This window comes from Elephas maximus, chromosome 10, assembly GCF_024166365.1.
Source record: "Elephas maximus indicus isolate mEleMax1 chromosome 10, mEleMax1 primary haplotype, whole genome shotgun sequence".
In the NCBI taxonomy this organism is placed as follows: domain Eukaryota; kingdom Metazoa; phylum Chordata; class Mammalia; order Proboscidea; family Elephantidae; genus Elephas; species Elephas maximus.
The window spans coordinates 118,699,682-118,709,803 of NC_064828.1; the positions used below are offsets into that span (position 1 = coordinate 118,699,682).

At 55.2% G+C, this 10,122-nt stretch overlaps 1 non-coding gene across 1 annotated transcript; it reads left to right on the forward strand.

Annotated features, from left to right (window-relative positions):
* Window positions 1-9,427: 9,427 nt before the first annotated feature.
* Window positions 9,428-9,534, forward strand: LOC126084889 (U6 spliceosomal RNA). Its single transcript, XR_007519120.1, has one exon. It is a non-coding gene; the product is annotated as a U6 spliceosomal RNA (small nuclear RNA).
* Window positions 9,535-10,122: the final 588 nt, after the last annotated feature.

Consider the following 10,122-nt stretch of genomic DNA (forward strand, 5'->3'; position numbering starts at 1 on the left):
TCCCAAAGCCCTCCCAGGGCTGGCACAGTGCAGGGACAGTGGGCCATTTACGGAGGTGCAGCCACAGGTGTGGGGAACAGGAAGGTGGTGGCTCAGAGGGTTCACACAAGTGCCCGTGGGGGTCTTCCAGGAGGGCCAAGACCCAAAGGAACTAAACGCGCAGGTGGTGACCGTCCTGAGGTGCCCGTTGTGAGGACAGCAGCTCCTAGCACACCCCCAACATGTCTCCCTCACCCACACAATGGGGGAGTCCTCTCAGGGTATGGGGACCCTACCCTCAGAAGGGGTTAGAGTTAGAAATCACCCACCTCTGGCCTGACCCCCTTAACATAGCACAAGAAACCCCATTTCCAGCCAGGGCAGATTCACAGGTCAGGGTATTTGGGGCACACTTTCAATCCATCACACCCATCACTCCCATGCTGGGAGAAGTTTGCTTGACCTCACTGTGCCTCAGTCTCTCCACCTGGAGAAAGGGGGATACACTTGCCTCTTGAGGTGTAAACACCCATCCAGTGCCTGGAACAGGCCCATCGCCCATGGGAGCTCAGGTCACCAGGCCCTTCCCCAGGCAGGTCCATCTCTACACCTTCTGGGGCCAAATCCAGGCCTGGGGCGATGGGGGTTCTGGAGCAAGATCCAGGTGCTGACTGCCTGGTCCACACCAGCCCTGTGTGGAGCTGCTTTGTGACCAGGACAGCTCCCTACCCACTCCATGCCTCAGTTTCCTCCCCGTACAATGAGTGTAATAGTGCCTATCCAGACCCCAGTGCCATCGAGTCGATTCCGAATAGTGCCTATCCCATGGCAATTTTGTGGTGCTCAGATGACTCAATTCACATGAAGTGCTCTAAACTGTGTCTGGCACTGAGTAAGCACAAAATAAGTGTGGCCTCCTTGGTATTAAGGCCAGTATTGCTCAGTTTAACACCCAGCCTTCTCCTGCCTTGGTCCTTGGTCTCATGAATGGATGTTGTTGGGAAGTTCTTCATAAGGTCCAACCAAAATCCTTCCTGCTATAGGTGAGGTGGCCCGAAGGGAAGGGAGCGAGCCTGCTATCTCCCGCTGTGGCCATTGGCCACCTCGAAGGGGCTCCCCCCAGGCCAGCAGCAGCCTCTCGCCAGAGGCACTGCCTTGAGGGGGGGAAAGAAGCAAAACCAACACCACACAACATGACTAGCATCTGTTCTGGTAGAAAACCCTCTTCCTCTCAGAAGTCTGTCTTTGCCTCCAGCTTCCATGGATGTGATGGGGGTGGCCGAAAGAATCTCCCATTTGAGAGAGGAGGTGGAAGGGTCCCCAGGCTGCCCGATGCACAGTAGGCAATGGACGGGACATTCATCATCATTCACTCACGTTCATTTATTCACTCATTCAGCTTCACTCATTCATTCATTCATTTACTCACTCACTCATCCATTCACTCATTTACTTACTCATCCATTTACTCACTCACTCTCTCATTCATTCATTTACCCACTCATTCATTCACTCGCTCACCCATTCACTCACTCACTTATTCAGTCACTCATTCCTTCATGCACTCACTTATTCATTCACTCACTCACTACTCACCCATTCACTCACTCATTCATTCATTCAATCGCTCACCATCTGGCCCGTTTACTGACTACCTAGGCTGAGATGATCACAGCTAGAACTGAGTGAGGCAACCTGCGGAAAGGGCCCAGCAGCCAGCTCCGGATGCGTCTCCCTCCCCTAGCTGTCCAGGATACGCCAGCCCTCTGCAGCCTTCACTGCCAGGAGCTGGTGGGGTAGGGTGGACCCCAAGCCACCACATGCCCCATTCTGAGTGAGCACAATGCTGCTTCTTCTATCCAGCACCTGAGGCCAGGTCTATCTGTGCTCATTCACAGAGTGGGAGCCCACTGGGCTTGTCCTCAGGGGTGCCAGGCTGGGGACAGGGCAGGGACCCAAAGTCAGTGCTCAGGGGAGGAATGGGCCAGAGACAAGGCCCAGATCCAAGAGAGGGGAGGGGCGGCCGAGATTCTGGGGCCTGGGACCCCCTGGAGCAGGAGACATTGAGGGGCGCAAAACTGACCCAGCAGAAGCCCACATGAATATTCACGAGGGTGGACCAGGGTCCTAAAAGGGGGGTATCTTCAGCAACAAGGCCAAGAAGGGCCCCGACACAGCCAGTAGTGGTATCTAAAATACCAGGCTTATTAGAATGGCCTCTGCCCTCTGGAATGCGCCGCCACACGTGGCCCCCTCCGACAGGCTTGTCTGTGTGAGGTCCCCACCTCACTGTAGTCTCCGAAGGCCTGGCATATCGTGGGGGGTGGGCACAATGCCTGAGACAGGAGCAGAAGACTGGTCTAGAACCCCGACCCCAGCCCTGAGCCACCTCCTGGGCCAGCCCAGTCCACTGTCCCACAAAGGCCTGGCTGGGCCGGGAGCCAGGCACTTAGGCGGTACCGGCCTGGGCAGTTGAGGCTGGGCTGCCAAGGTTGAGGGTCAGCAAGGCTGAGGGTCAGCAAGGCCAAGGGTTGGGGGCAGACTACACCCCTGAGGGTGGGGTTGGGGAGGGACCCCGTTCTGCCGAGGGGAAGGGACCAATCCCTCCACCACGTGTCCTGATCAACACTCTTCTGCCTTGTGCCCCACCCTCACGTCAGCACCCAGCCTGTCCTAGGACAGACTCCATGACAGACACCATAATTACCCTTTATAGGGGCACAGGGCAAGGCTGAAACCTGCCGAGATAGGGCACGGAGGAGAAGTCTCCCTCACCTGGCCACCTGTACAGGCCGGGGACAGGCCCTCTCTTCACAGTGACAATCTCACAGCGGGACTAAGCCCCTTGGAGTACAAATGCAGAAACTGAGGCCCAGCGAGGGGCGGGACTAGAAACGAATCCTTCTACACAGCAAGCCCTACTGCAAAAAGTACCACAGCAGCTGGGACCCCACCCCAGACACCCCGCTAGTCCTATGGGAGGGACCCCACGGGGTGGAACCCAGAGTGGGCGAGGCTGCCATCCCTGGTTCTGACCCTCCTCCTGGGGTGTCCCAGCAAGGACATCCTCCCCTCTGTGAGCCCCACCAGCCCCAGTGAGGGTGGGGAGGCAGCCATTGGATTGCAGCTTGCCCCCCTTTGGCACCATTCTCTGTGAGCTGCAGGGTCCTGGCCCAAAGTCCCAAAGACAAGTCCCAGCCCTGCTGCCCCTGCCCTGGGACTGCCCTCGGGACTGCCCTGTGCCGAGCCCCTGGCACAGCGGACCAGCAAACCCTGGTACTCAGCTTCTTCAATTGGACTGGGAGAAAGAAGCCCAGGAGGTCCAAGACCAGACAGGAGGCCGACGCAGAGCCGAGCAGGCCTCTCCACGAAGACAGAGCTCACCCTTGTTTTAACAGCACCATCACCCTTGGTTCTTGCCCAGTGGCCCTGGTGCAGGAGGGGTGGGGGGTGGGCTGGGTGACAGTTCTGGATCCTGACTCAGGCCCCACCGAGCTGCCTCCTCTCCTTCCCTGACAAAGACTCCGCACAGTGGGGAAGAACTGGGGACACAGGAATTCATTATGGAGGAGGAAGCCTCCCCAAACTGTCAGGGAGGCAGGGAGGCAGGGTGACTAGAGCCCAGGGGACAGGGCATGGAGTGGGTTTACTCACTCCCACTGCCTGGCTTTTCACAAAACATCCTGGCCCCCTGGGCTAAGGCTGCCCTGAGAGAGGCGAGGATGGCCCCCAGCTGTGCCCCAGGACAGAAGGGGCCCCACTTGGCTCTGTGCCTAGCCCAGGTCACCAGAGAAAGCACCCTGAAGCTGGCCATCCCCACACAGCTCCCACTCTCCTGCCCATTGCTGATCCTGTGTGGCTGGCTGCCCCTGCCCACCCCCTTACCTCGCCCCTCTGCAGGAGGCTCAGCTCCACCTCCCCACTGGAAGCCTTCCAAGACTGCAGGCAGAGGGACCCATGTGAACCCCCGCAGCGCTGGGCGCCCCGTCATTCCCTCATTGCTGCCTGTGATTGCCCAGCACTCCTGATCCTCCCCCCGCAGACAGGGGTGGGGCCCCCACCCTGCAAGTGTCGACCTGCTCGTCCCCACTCCCCCGTGTGGTGGTGACACTGGACAAAGTGGGTGCCCCCACACAGGCCAGGGCCCTGGGGTGCACTCAGTCCAACCCAAAAAACCCCCATTGCCATCGAGTTGATTCTGACTCATAGTGACCCTACAGGACAGAGTAGAATGGCCCCGCAGGGTTTCCAAGGAGAGGCTGGTGGATTTAACTGCTGGCCTTTTGGTTATTAGCGGAGCTCTTAACCACTGTGCCACCAGGGCTCCACTCAGTCCCCAGTGTCCTCCAATTCCAGCCTCCTAGCTGTGGGTGCTGGGTCCTCCCGTGTCCTGCTTCACCCTCTGTGCAGAGACAGTGAAGGGCTGGCAGCTCCCCAGCTCCGGTTGCCTTCACTCAGAGCAGTGGGGCGTGGGTCTCCCTGACAGCAGGACACCTCTGCAGGGGATGGACAGACAGACAGAAGCGAGCCAGCCACGCCCAAGACCCGGTCTTGTGTGCGTGTGGATGGGCCTGGGCTGACCCATGCTCTGTGCCCCACAGTGATGCCTGAGGCCTCTGTATCCATGCTTTAGTAACAAAGTGCAGGCACGCTAGCAGCACTTCACTGCCTGTGGACAAGAAGCCACTTACGAGGTCCATCCAGGAATCACTCCCGCTCTGACCAGTGCATCCAGCCCTCTCCCTCTGCAAATGGACCCTTTCTGGCCCCACAAAGAGGGCCATCCTCAGGGTGAACCTTTTCATTCTGCTCTTTCAGGCAGCAGCCCCGTGCGGACAGCCCTTCCGTGAAAATTGGCAATTTCATAGAATTTTTATAGAATGCAAAGTGGGCCAATGCACACGCGTTTCGCTGTGGATGGTGGCACCCACTGCCCCTCAGCTCCTCCAGCCACATCAGGCCTGTGCACTGGGGCAGAAAGCTGGGAGCAGGAACCCAGACTCTCTGGCCCCTGGGCGGAGGAGGTGGCAGCTGGACCACTTCTCAGCCACCTTGCTGACCCCCACCATCACCTTCCCAGGACTGGAGTGACCAGAAGCATCTGCTAAGGGCCAATGAATGAATGAATGAACAAATGAAGTGGTGAGCAGGAAGGGTAGGAAGTGACTAACCTCCTTACAGATAGCTCAGCTCCTTACAGGTAACACGTCTCCTTATAGGTAACTCACCTGAGCTTCCCTGCCCCCTTTGGCCTCCTCTTCCCCACCCCAGGAAGAACAGTGCAGGAAGGTTGGTCTGGGAAAGCGCCAAGGTGGAGGTGAGGGTCTGGCCGCTCCACCTAGCCCACTGCATGGATAAGTGAGTTTGGGTAATTGTTATTCAGAAATAATACAATCTTCAGGTCGAAGGGGTGGGCCCCAGGGGAGCCCCTTCTGCTGAGGTCTGCAAATTTTTCCTGGAGGAGTCAGATAATGACCAGGAAACCCAACCGCTTGCAACTCTAATGCTATTACTGATTTATTTGCCTCCGGAGGAAGTCAGCCTTGGGAGCAGGAGTGTGTGCGAGGCGGGGAGCCTGAGGTCAAGGGCAGGGGGCTGCTCACTGGGCCCAGCCCACTTCAGAACCAGAGTTGACTCAGGAGGGTTTGTGAGGAGTCTGCTGAGACCCTGGGATCCAGAAGGGAAACCAAGGCGAGACCCCCGCATCTCCCGGCCCAGTAGCAGGGAGCCATAACGAGAACCCAGGTGTTCTGACCACAATCCTGGGCCATCCCCAGCCTCGCCGTGCCCCACAGAAGTCCACAGGGGGACAGACCTGACACGCCTCAGGGCCTCCACTCCTCTAGACCCTAAGAATCACCCTCCAGTTCCTCCCCTGCAGGCAGCTTCCACCAGTTGGAAGAGTGGCTGCCCCCACTCTCTCAAGTGGCTTGGACCCTGAGCAGCTGGCAGACCTGGGCTGGGCTCAGGCTGACAGCCTGTGTAACTCACTTCCTTACAGGGAGCTCACCTCCTAACAGGTAACTAAACTCCTTACAGGTAGCTCACCTCCTAACATGGAGCTCACCTCCTTACAGATAGCTCACCTCTTTACAGGTAACTCATCTCCTTTCAGATAGCTCACCTCCTTACAGGGAGCTCACCTCTTAACAGGTAGCTTATCTCCTTACAAGTAGCTCACTTCCTTACAGGTAGCTCACCTCCTAACAGGTAACTCAGCTCCTTACAGGTTGCTCACCTCCTTACAGGGAGCTCACCTCCTAACAGGTAGCTTATCTCCTTACAAGTAGCTCACTTCCTTACAGGTAGCTCACCTCCTAACAGGTAACTCAGCTCCTTATAGGTTGCTCCCTTCCTTACAGATAGCTCCCCTCCTAACAGATAACTCACCTCCTTACAGGTAGTTCACCTCCTTACAGGGAGTTCACTTCCCTAAAACCTGCCTTGCTCCCCATTGCCCTGGGGATCTAGTCTGCACTCCTTAGCCCACCAGTCAAAGCCTTTTGTGATCTGACCCTTATCAACACCTACAGCCTCTTGGCTTTCCACTTCCCTGTACCCTGGCCCCTGCCCCACTCTGTCTACCTGCTCCAGCCTTTTCCTGGTTTGCCTGGAACCCCAATGTCCTGGGTCTTCATGCAACTGCCCCTTCTCCTCCCCCAAGACCCCAGCCTACCTTTGAGCCCTAGCAGAAATGCCCCTCCACTGAGGGATACCTGTTCTAGGCAGACCAGGCCTGTCCTCCCCCAGGCCCCTCTGCTACCATCAATGCCTGCATTCTGCATTGGACGTGTGTGTGTGGGGGGGGGGTTGTGTGTATGTGTGTGGTTGTGTGTATGAGTGTGTGTGGCTGTGTGTGTGTATCTTGTGTACTTTCCCTCCCACCCCAGCCTCCTCAGGAGCTCTGAGCCGAGTCCCATTCACTATGGTGTCCCCACACGTGGTCTAGGGAGACATTCTGAAGACATTTGTTACAGGGGTGCATGAGCATGTTTATTACAGGGGTGCATTACCAGGTTTATTAGAGCGGTGCATAACCACGTTTGTTAAAGGGTGCATAACCACATTTGTTACAGGCATGCATAAGCATGTTGGTTATGGGGTACGTAAGCACTGTTGTTACAGGGGTGTGCAGGCACTGTTACAGGGGTGTACAGGCACTGTTACAGGGGTGTGCAGGCTCTGTTGTTACGGGGGTACATAAGCCAGGCACTGGGACCAAGGCTGAGGCCTGACTGGGGACTTCGAGCTCAGATCCCTCGCTTTTCGGGACAGGTTGACCCCAGAGCTTCCATGAGCTCGGAGGCTCCAAGTGTCAAAATGGCAGTAGGGACAGCAGCCAGGCAGGTCCTGGAGAAGAGCCACGGGCCTAAGGCCACAGCAGGTCAGGCAAGTGGGCCACGGCGGTGGTTCAGGAGGGGCTGAGTGGCTTGATGCGACCCAGCACACTTCACACCATGCTCTCTGCAAGCTTTTCTGCACAGGGGCGGTCAGGATAGCTGGCCCCATGTGCCTGCAGGAACGCATTCATTCATTCACTCACTCACTCACTCATTCATTGGTGCATGGAGTAGATATTCCTGGACAGGACCACTTGCCTGTCACCATGGCTGCGACCACCTGCTGGGCAGCTTGCGGTCTCGGAGGGAGCAGGGGGCTCCAGGAAGTGGAGACTCCCAAGAGGAAGGGTGGGTGTAGGCTCAGGGGAAATGGGGAACAAGCAGCCCTGGGGGCTACAGAGACCCAAGCTCCGGCCTCATTCCTTTGTGGACAGGACTAGGCCCAGCACCTGCCTCCCCCAGACAGCAGGAAATGTCTTCATAAAATATTGATTGATTTGCACAAGCCTTGTGTCTCAGGACTGAGGATGAGGAGACCTGCATGTAGATTAGGGCTGCTTAGTGCTCCCTTAACTCTTTCTGCTCAGCACTGCAGCGGGCAGGGTGCACGATGGGCTGGGGCAGCGTGGAGGCAGTTGAGCTGGGGTAGTCCAGGCCCCCACAGACATGAATTGAATATTTCGAGGTCCCCCTGGTCCTCACATTGCCTCTGAGCTAGTACACCACCTGTGCACTCACTGCTGGCCCCAAACAAGCACGGCCCACCATCCCACCCTGGGGTCCTGCCAGGCCAGCCTCAGATTTGGCCACAGGCAACCAGCATCTTCACAGCCAGCCCTGGCACCATGCCATGTAGGCAGGAACTTGTCGCTGAGCCTGGCAGGAGCTCCCATTTTGACTTTTAAATGTCATAATCCTCCTTGCCAATCGCTGCCAGGATCAAAAGCAGATTTTCAGATCTCGATGCAGTGCCCGGGGCTCTGTGCCCTGGGGGAGGGGGGCTGGCACTATGCACTGCCGCTGGCCCCTGGGAGTGGGAAGTTGCTGGCACTATGCACTGCCGCTGGCCCCTGGGAGTGGGAAGTTGAGGGGCCTGTCCACAATTAGGGAGGACACAGTCTCTGTGCTCCCTTAAACCACCCGTCTATCCACCTTCATTCACTCCTTCATCTCACACTCAGCAAGTTCTGTGCAGCTGGTATGATGCAGACTTGCCTTAGAGAGCAGACCCCTGAATATGGCATTTCCTCCTTTGGCTACTAATCCCTTTCTTGGTTGTCCAGGGGAACTCTAAGCCAGGGGCTCCAGCTCCCATTTGCTGATGTATAGGCCCCCACTACGTAGGATGAGAGGATAAAAGCCTTTACATACTCACCACCAGCCATCCACTGGCCGCCCTGCCCCTGAGATCAGGCAGCTGTACGCCTACCATCACGTTGCTGAAGTTCATGACACTCAGTGCGGTTTAAAAGCTTCCATGCTTTGTCTCTGCTGCTTTTTAAAATTGAAAACCAATAAACAGCCTTTCAATGCAACACAGATGTTCTACAGTGTAGATTTCTGCTTCCAGCTACAGTGGAGTAACAGTGACCAGGTTTACTCTCCCACCTTAAAAAACTTTTTAAAAAATCAGGTAAAATATATAAAACAATGATTTTTGAGACACTGAAAAACAGGCAACTGCAGGACACTGATTCCCAAGAAAAGAAGCAGATGAGGTGACCCCCACAATTGCTCCAGCTCACCCCCTAGAGTTTCTCAGCCCCAGCACGAAGCCCAGGACTCACCCTGAGTCAAGGAGACAGAGTTGAGAATTCAGAGGGACGTGTGGCTAGAATCTGCAGAGCAGAGGATCTGAAGAGGACAAATGCAGGGAAAGACAGAGAGAGCCTGGAGTCTTCAGGAGAGTACTGCTCAGTGCGTGCATGTGAGGAAGATGGCAGAGGCCAGGGGAAGACCCACCAGAAAGGAACAAGGAGAAAGAGCTCTGCAGTTTACACAAGGCTGGAACGAGTTCATGTTCCCACCGGCAGAATGGCAAAACCTCAGAAGACACAAGACACAGGATGGAGTGCTCAGAAGGGTTGGTAAAAATTAGCACTAGTTTAGTGCTTTCTTCAGCAGCACATATACTAAAATTGGAACGATACAGAGAAGATTAGCATGGCCCCTGCACAAGGATGACTTGCAAATTTGTGAAGCGTTTCATATTTTTTGAGTGTGCTGTCTTAGAGGGAGAGCAACTGGGTGTATACAGCAGGGTGCGTATGAGTTTTTGTACCAGAGACTGACTTGGTTTGTAAACTTTCACTTAAAGCACAATATAAATAAATAAATAAATAAATAGCACTAGTTTAGAGGTTGCTCTGGTCCCAACTAACTAAGCTTAAAAGCAAGGCTCAACAGGAGTAACCTACTACAAAAAAATAAATAACAGTGTCCCATAACAAAAGTCAAGAATATTTAAAGAAGAACAAAAATATCTGAACCAAAAAAAAAAAAAAGCCAAATCTGTTGCTAACAAGTCATTTCTGACTCATAGTGACCCTTTAGGACAGAGTAGACCTGCCACTTAGGGTTTCCAAGGCTGTAATCTTTATGGAAGCAAACTGCCACATCTTTCTCCCGAAGAGACTCTGGTGGGTTCCAAATGCTGACATGTCAGTTAGCAGCCAAGTGCTTAACCACTGTGCCACCAGGGCTCCTACAAAAATATCCTGCAATCCACAACATAAAATTCACAATATCTGGCATCTACCCAAAAATCACCAGGCATGCAAAGAAGCAGAGAAATACAACCCAT